The sequence below is a fragment of the Fulmarus glacialis genome, unplaced genomic scaffold, assembly GCF_000690835.1.
Source record: "Fulmarus glacialis isolate BGI_N327 unplaced genomic scaffold, ASM69083v1 scaffold10790, whole genome shotgun sequence".
NCBI lineage: Eukaryota > Metazoa > Chordata > Aves > Procellariiformes > Procellariidae > Fulmarus > Fulmarus glacialis.
In genome coordinates, this window is record NW_009189623.1 from 63,640 (window position 1) to 73,035 (window position 9,396).

A 9,396-nucleotide genomic window follows, 5' to 3' on the forward strand; every position below is an offset into this window, starting at 1 on the left:
CCTTGCTTTACAAACAATTTTATTTTTAAGATTAATTCAGGCTAGCTTTGCCTCAACTAATGATGTTCTGATTTTTTTTTTTATTTGTAAAGCAATTTATTTCTGCTTTCCCTAAATGCAAATCATTCTTTATTTAGTCCTTTTTTTAATTTCTGTTTTTGTAATCATAGGTGAAGTAAGTATTCTTCTAAACTAGCTTTTAAAAGTCACAAGAAAATAATGAGGTTTCTTACTGAGAAAAATGGCAAGTCTTTCTGCATCAACCTGATTGTAATATTAATGATGTAGGCTTAAAACATTTAACTGCATCAACAGCCACTCGTGAGCAATTTTCCCGAAGTTCCCTAAGCATTATTGACAATGCTTTGGTAAATTATGTGTGACTTTCCTAAGAGTTGGTGTAGCTCATTTAATTCATATTAATTGATTTTTAGGCTTCCCTTGATTAATTGAACTGGGTTCGTCTTGTACAGAATGCAATAAATAATCATTAAAATGAGGGAGATGTGACTCCACAAATTATAAAGTTAAGTATGCTAGAAGTCATAGAGGACAAAATGGAAGTTAGTTACAGTGATGGAGTTAAATGGGTTTTCTTAGTATTTCCCTGTTAATTCTGCATACATTACTCTTGCTTAGACATATATATGCGTATATTCTAGTAATATAGGTGGATAGGGTCCTTTAAAACAAACAAAAATTAATTTCAGGGGTTTCTTTTTTCACCATTATCCTGGGGAAGTATACTTTAATCCAAATAGTGTAGTAGTATCTTGTATTTGCTAGTTCAGTTTTCAAAAAGTTTAGGAAAAGGACCTTTGAGCTTTAGTCCTGGAACTACCTCTCTTCTTGCTGTGAGAGGTGAATAAAGACAGGCATTTTACCTCTGCATTTTGCTCAGAAATACATGACTGAATGACCATCTGGAGCTGTTTTAAATATGCCTAGCCTGTTTTGGTTATCATACAGTACGTGAAAAGAATTTTCCAGTCTCAGGGCTGCATTTTCCTCCCTGTGATGAGAGAGAAACCCCGTGCAGTGCCGTGTGGCACCCGGCGCAGCCCCCGGGGGCCGCAGGACCGCGCTGGGGTCCCTTCTGCAGCGTGCTGAGTTTTGCTCGGAGCTGGAGGTACGCCTTGTGGTTTGATGCCTGGGTGGCACCTAGGGAAGGGAGGTGCGTCAGCGGTAACAGCTCAGGGCGACTCTGAACTCCATTAAATTGTAGCTACTTTCCTAGTCAAAATACCCCTTGAAACTGATCGAAGAACTCTCCAGCACAGAAGTGTTCCTGATTTTGTGGTAGGTAGAGACTTAGCTTTCGGAAGCACTCCACAGCACTCTAATCCTGCCCTCGCACCAGTTTATGTTCGTTTATCACTGACTTTGACAAGCACAGATAAGCAGGGACTTGTACAACTTCAGAAATCTAAATCATGGAGTCTGGTTCTGCTCAATCTGAAGTTAATGGCATAAATGCGCTTCACTCTGAATAGGAATTTGATGATGTATGAGGTATGTGGGGATCAGTGTGACTAGAGTAGCCGCTCTATTGTATTTCTTTAACCTACACAGGATTTTTCTTAAACGGGATTTCCAGAGGTGAAATCGAAAATCCATATAGTATTAACTCTGCGTATAGCAGTATAGTGACTGATTTAATCTCTGTTTTTAGCTTTTAGGAGTATTTATTTTTAAAAAATGAAAGTATGTTGAAGCACTGAGCTTCTGTGGTGATGAAGACTTAATGAATGTCAACACAGAATTAATTAATTTATATGCAAAAAAGGTTGGGGAAGGTTCATTTTGCTTTAGTGTTTTTTACATGCTGACAAAATTATGTTTAGGGTAGACTGAAGAATAGTTCTGTGAATGAGCCATCCTTAGAAACGTTACCTTTTCTGTCTTACATAGATATACTTAATTTTTGAGACATTTCTTTGCTCCTGTGTTTACATTTGTTCTTGTTCCTTGGGTATGTTCAGCCACTCATCCAGGACTCCATCTGCGATTTCATGGCTTATGCCCACACCAGCGTGAATATGCTGAGTGCCAAATACAATCGTAATGAGAGGCGATACAATTACACCGCTCCAAAGAGTCTGCTGGAGCAAATCAAGCTTTATAAGATCCTCCTAGAGAAGAAAAGGCAGGAGATGTCAGGACACATGGAGCATTTGGTGAATGGCATGCAGAAGCTGAAGGCAGCACCTTTCCAGGTAAACTGTGAAAGTCACAACCTTTTCTTTCACTCTTTATAAATAATCTTAGTTTTATTGCTAATAAAACAAAGTTATCGCAGCACCTTTTCATTAGACTTATTAGTTGTGGGATGGCATTTTTGTGTTTCATTGAAATGACTTGATTTTGGAAACTGGGGTTTGGTTTTTTTCCTTCAGGTAGAAGCTCTCTGAGCTCTTTAGCTGTCTTTGGAAAGAGGGGCCCATCCATTTGAGCAAGAACAAAGTCTGGAGGGAAGGGGAGTGTAGTGGGGCCACAGTAAAAGGGTGGGAGGAGAAGTAAGTGCCACAGTAAAAGCCAGACCACGGAGAGAAAAGATGCAGTCCTGTACGTGGGGATTTTGTGCATGGCCAGTGACCAGCTGAGGGGGTAATGAAAGCAGGAGGAACAAGCGTGGAGCCTTTGCATCAGCTGTCGTCACCTCCTTGTGGGGGTAGTGCCACTAAGCTCCCAGTCAGTGCTTCTGCCTACAGTTCGGTTTTGGCTGGTCAGTCCACAGGGACAGAAGGGTGGGGAAACTGCTTTGAAGCCTTTCCCTCTGCCTCCTGCCACATGTTCCATAATCCAGATTGCAGATGCTGAAGGGAAGCCGTAATCCAGCAATTTCTTTATAAAAAATAAAAAGTTTGGGTGTTTTATATAAAAACTGCAAATGAAATGCTCAGTTCCAGTCTTTGCATAATGTTGCATCTTTGTGCTACTGCATGATAATAATGGGAGCTGAATGGCTTATTCCCACTTTTTAAGCTGAAGACCTGCAAAAATAAATTAAAATAAATAGAAAAGGGTGACTGCTTTTGTAAAGTCTATTTTTAATAGGTATCCCATGTTAGTAAATGATTAAAATGCTCTTTTTCTCTGAATTCTAATTGGACGACCAAAAGGTAATTTGACAATTTCAAGTGCTGGATGCTGTGCTAGCAGACAGAGCCACAGCTCCTGTCTAGCCAGGTACTTGAACACTGAGCCATTTCTATCCTGCACTCCGGAGCTCTACACAAGAATATCAAATGCAGCACCGTTTAGTTTTTTCAGAAAGAAAAAGAAATAAAGTCAGCTCAAATAAATTGAAAAATACAGTGAGTGGAGAGATTTGGGAACTTTACAGTCATCTGTTACAACTCGGTATTACAGCTTTGTCTTCTCATTTCAAAATGCTCAAATTTTGAAAAGGTAGATTTTGTAGGTTTTGTAAGATTTCGGGAGCCCACCAAAGAACAAGAGCCCTCAAGACCTTCCATGTGATGAAAGTTTAAGCCCTCTAATATTAGTCTTCCTCTTTGTCTTATCACCCTTATCCAGCGCAGGTCAGCAAGAATCCCCTCTGGTTAAAATATAGCCTTTTATCATGAATAACTGCCAGATAAAATGCTTGGAGGGATAGGGGAAAAAAATAAAACAACAGGTATTTGAAACAATTCCTTTATATGTGGAAAGATATTGTCACTGGATATTTTGATATGGGTTTCTCGCCTGGCGGGCAATAAATTGCTATTTCGGCAAACTAACAGATAGTCTTTGTTCATCAGTCTCTGAGTCTGTCTTAACCTTTCAGCAAACCTTTGCTGGAATTATCTGCTCAGAGTGATTACTAAGGATTTTCCATGATGTCCTTTTGCTTTTACATTTGCATCTTTGCTAGGTGCTGCGGCTGGGCCTTGTTGCACCGCCGACACACCTGGATACAAACACAACCTCAGCAGCTGGACAGACATCTGAGCATCTCAGGGGAGCTGCGGGGTCCCTGGTGGGAGCAGTTAGGCTTTTCTTATTAAATTCTTTATGTCAACAAAATTCTGTGAGCTACAAACAAGGAGCTGTTAAATGGAAACAAAATAAAAAAAGAAAAGACAACACTTTTAGTACTGAGACCCACGAAACGTGAATTTTGTTTTCAGTTCAACTTTTTGAGGCTCATGTGGTATAATCTTTCCAGAACCATACCTAATGACCCTTGCTCCCGAATAACTCATTACCTTTTGCCCTGTAGGTAGAAGATCTAAAATCCAGACTTGCTTCTCAAGAGACAGAACTGCAACTGAGAAATCAAGATGCTGAAGCTTTGATTGCTAAGATAGGGTTTCAGAGTGAGAAAGTGAGCCAAGAAAAGGCCGTTGTAGATGCAAAGGAGCAAAAGGTCAGTCTAATTCCCTCATTTAGTGCTGTTGAGCTATATTTAGCACAAAATAAACCTTTTTAGGTGAACAGTTTTGAACAACTTCCTCTCCAGGGAACATAAAGTCTAAAGAATTATTATACTTACACATGTAACAGCATTTCACACCGTGATTACCACTTGACCTTTCTTTACATTATGCCTTTTCCCAACCTTTTAGCTGTTTTAATGAGATGAAAGAACAATAAATACTGAGCTCATTCAAGCATTTAATGGATGTGGATCTTGAGAATCAGACCTATTTGTAATACAGTAAAGGTCAGAGAGTCATCTCTGAGCACTTCAGATTTCTAAAGGCTTTGAGGCTTTAGGTAAATTGAACAACTCAATTGATACAGAAGTTCATTCCAGTATCTTGCAATATTACAAGGTGCAAACCTTGAATTTTAAGATTATAATAGCATTCCAAATAATATGTGTCATCAGTGTTGAATCATCTTCTTTTTGCTCTCAGTTCAGCCTATTAACATTAGTTATCAACATCCATGTTGGAAACATAGAAGTTTACATGCATTAGTCCTCACCACAGAACAAATAGAAATGCATAATTTCATCTGGACTCTAAAATTTTCATCTACTGTTACAAGCACGGTTTTTTAAATAAAACACCAGCAGTATGGAATGCTGTAAACTGAAGTTCCTCTGCCTTTAAAGTCTGAAGGGCTCATTCAACTCTGGCATTTTGCTATGAAATCTGATGTACATTGTGTCATTTATCAATACTGCAGAGAGAAATTTTTAATTGACTCAGAATAGTTGGTAATGCCTGATTTTGAGCTATGGAAACTTCAAGTTGCCAAGAACTTTGTAAACAGTTTTCAGATACTGATCAACAGGGAAGGCTATACTCTCTGAGCAGTCAGAATGGTCTTTCATTCTCTTCTGGTTTGTTTCTTAAAGACTACTTATTATTAGTTGATATTTAATATCTTTCTAATGACCTTGTGTTGATCCTAATTTTATTGAGGGAAAAGTGATTTTTGATACTGACATAAATTAAGACTGGATCAGGACCTTTCTATTTCTCTGGATTATGCTAATTATGGACTTCAGCCTTGTGCTGATCCATATCTTATATAGGACTTAAAAATTGCTATGAAGTTTAAAGTCCAAATAGTGCAATTAATGAAACTTGCACAAATTGGATCCAACAGCTCAACATCCTACCAACCACTTTTCAGTGGTGCTTTTCCTGTATTGGTTCCATATGCTTCTGATGGATTTGGATGATCAAATACATCCTTAACGCAATTCTAATTACTTCATTAAGCAACTAGGTGAAACACACAGAGTGATTATCATGGGATAATCACATCTTTGGGCCACTTTGTTTCAGGGATGAAGTTCAGCGCATGACACTAATGATTACCGTACTCTCCTGTTCATTGCTTTATTGCACTTCTGAAATGTTTTCATTGGAAATGCAAGTGTCATTTTGTGCTACATTAATCTAAAACTATTTCATAAGGCTGATGATGGTTTCTAAATATTAATCTTCTGTAATTTTTGTTACCAAAAAAAAATCAGCAAATGAGAGTACATCTTCCAGCTAAGTAATTTGTGAATACTCTTCATAATTGATTAAAATTTCTCACCCTTTAAAAAATTATTTTGGCTTTCCTGTTCTATACATTTCAAACTGGAGTTTATAAGGGTGTTTTGAGTTTTACAACATTAAGCCAGTAAATACCTTGGAGGTATTGCCTTAGAGTGAAACATTACTTAAGAAAAGGTGAAGAGTGGAAGTCACTTTAGATCAGACTCATCAGGAAAAGTGGGGTCAGTCTGGATGCCCCATAAATGTGGCAGAGCTACATATCTGTATAGTAATCAACAAGGGTCTGACTATGAACGTGACACTGCTGAGGTTCTAAAATAGTGGGCAGTAACACTGCTGTCATTTTACTGGCCATTTGTGTGCTCTGAATGATGCCAGTCAGAGTGGTTTGCAGATGAACATGTATACGCCATTGCCTTTTAAAATGGGACCTACCCCTTCAAAGGAAGAAAACATGCAGAGCATGGTGTAGGTATACGGGCGACAGTGACACTAGCTGAGGATTAGGAGCAAAGATGGATCCAGACTGACCAGCTTTTTTGATTCACCTCCCTCAGCTGAAGTGCATTCTTTATTTACATGGTATATTTGAGCCACTCTACTCATGGTCTGATTGCTAAGGGCACACTGCTTCCAGCTTTTCTAACAATTTAGCTGTCATTGAAGAGCTGTATACAGTAGAAGTTATTGATGTGAAGGGGACTAAACTTCTGGAGACAGAAAGCTCCTTCATCTCTTTGTGAGGGGAAGTAGATTTGAGAAATACTGTCCTAAGGCTTATCTGCAACCTGCTCTGTTTAATTTTTCCTCCCTTAAAAAAAATTACCTTGTCCCATATTTTCTTTGGGCATCAGCAGGCAAAGAATAACTAAGCATAAGAAAAAAGAGAGACAGAACTATAATGCAACTTGTGTGACTTAAATTAGCTGTTTGTTTTAATGGAAAATACCATGTCATGTTAGAAGCACTATGTACTATAAATGTAATACTTGTTCACCTGGTTACATCCTTAAAAACTTTAATGGAAGGAGCATTTGGCTGTTCTAAACTTTTTGTTTTAAGTTAATTTCAGTAACATGGGTCTCAAACTATGTTAGAGAAAATATAAACCAAACCCGAACTGCAACTGTATGTGCAGTATTTAATTTAAAAAACAAGTTGTGGCTAAGATGCAAACCAATAAACGTTGGGAATTTCATCCTAAAAGCTACATCACAAGAGATGGGGGAAATATTTAACTTTATTAGTAACTTGTCATTTGCAGTGTAATGCATACTGATTTTTAATCTTTGTTATTTCCCCGGACAGTGTCTGTGTGGATCCCATGCAATAAACGTATGCATGGAAAGTGCCCCCAACAACTGTAGAAACACGTTTTGTAAGGATATTAAATTCTAGATAGAGGCTTGTAACTGCCAATGCATAGTGCTTGATCCAAGTATTAACATCTTGATCACTGTAATATCCTCTTTCTCTGTAATTAGACTTTGTTTAAGCAAGACCTGACAGGAAATGAGCCTGTGAGATGAGCATGAGGTATAAGGGTAAAGATGAACCAAATATAACCAACTTCAGCCCTAGGCAATGTATTCTTAAAAATGTGTATGATAATCTTCCAAATATGCAATTGCAGATGATACAGAACACCCTCCAGGGTTACTCTACCAGATAAATTTGCACCAATGAAATCATAATCAGCTTTTAAACAGATAATTAAATCATTGCAGAAAGTTGTGGAGGCGCTCCGATTTCACTTAAAACTCATGCTAGCTGATGTAAAGTCACTGATCTAAGCCGCTGCTAAGCCAAAATAAGCATTTTGACAAATCTGCTTGGATTGGTATCTGTTTAATTTCCAAACCTGAAATTAAGTACAGTGTTTCCATATAGGATATTTCCTTTTCTCCTGTTCTTTCCCTTGTTGAGGCCTATGGTTTCAGACTTGGAACTGATGAATTAAAAAAAAAAAAGGTAAATTTACCAAAGGATGGAGGCTGGTTTGACAAATCTGATATATTTACCTATACCCCAAAAATGCAGTGGATGTTTTACTGGTTAGGGAAACCCCAAGTGAACTGACCATTGGCTCCCTGGTATTTTCTCTGATTTTCTGAAAGGGAGCCCTTCAAAGGGGAAAAATGGGGGAGTGAGGGGGAAAAAAGGTTATGGCTTTCAAAATCTTAGTGGAAAATCTTCACTTTCTCTCTGCCATACATCTCTTGTTTAGCTCCAGCTTCTGCATTTGGACATAGATCATGAAATGCTTGCAGCATAAGCTATTGAGTTCTCCCCTGTGTTTGATAACTCCTCAGAAGTAGCAGACTGCCCTAATATTCCCTAGCTTTTTTGTACGGATACCTTACCTGGTCTCCTATCCTGCATTACTAAATCTCTCACCTTTGCATCCTACAGTATTATATGGAGTCCTAAACACAGGAGTCCTTCTAAATTTTTGTATCTCACACAGTGATCTCCAGGTTTCTGTGGCAACAAGGAGCGTTCACTATCTGATGTCTCTTCACAAGCTTACAGACTCCTTTTTTCAAAAGCATTCATACAGATGGGTGGTATTTCACATCCCTACAGACATACTTGATCACAGTCTGGTAGATAGATACATCTATTAGAAGGACAGTCTTCATACTAGCAATTTTTCAGCAAGAGATATTAGAAGAAGAAGAAGAAAAAAAAACCATAAATATATATTACCCTTCTTACAGCTGTACCTCTCTTCTATGTCCTTAGATATCAAGATGGCAAAGAAAGCATTACTTGCAGTATTTTGTGTTGTGGTGTCCTATGCAAGAAAGAAATTGGGCATCACACAAAATCTGTTAATCCAGTACCCATTTGAAAAATGTATGCCATTTATTATAGTCTCACAGAAATGAACAGAAGTTGTATAAAGCTGTCGCGTAGTCCTCTCACAACGTTGTGGTGGTAGTATGTTGTCCTTCATTGCCCTGAAGGAGAGGAGGCTGTGCTAAGCAATAGTTAGTTAACTAACCTGAGAGGTTTAGTCTTACAAACGCTGAACTGGTGTTTGAGAGACCCGTATTCCTTTCACTGTCAACCTGGTGAGCGCTACCAAAATTGTGTGGAAGTGCCATATTTTCTTTAGTAAGCCAAAGGTAAACCATTTTTTTTCATCAGGTTAACTGCACGTGTCTTTAACATGATAATAAGAATAAGGCAAAGTTGTCAAGGCCAGAATCAGAGCAGCCTGTGAAGAAGAGAATTTTAAAAATAAATATTTCAAGTATAAACCGTTTTTAGCAGATAAAGCATTGGTACCTGTTTCTTACTTTTCAGTTTGCAAAACTGAGCAGCGGAGGATGATGGAGAATATCTAGTTGTTATAATAACCCAGATAAAGATTCTTTGTGATGATACAGACATTTGTATACATAAGTATAAACAAAAA

General features: G+C 38.1%; 1 pseudogene; it reads left to right on the plus strand.

Annotated features, from left to right (window-relative positions):
* The window catches only part of LOC104080436, a 66,741-nt pseudogene extending 62,366 nt beyond the window's left edge, over positions 1-4,375 (plus strand).
* The last annotated feature ends 5,021 nt before the right edge of the window (positions 4,376-9,396 follow it).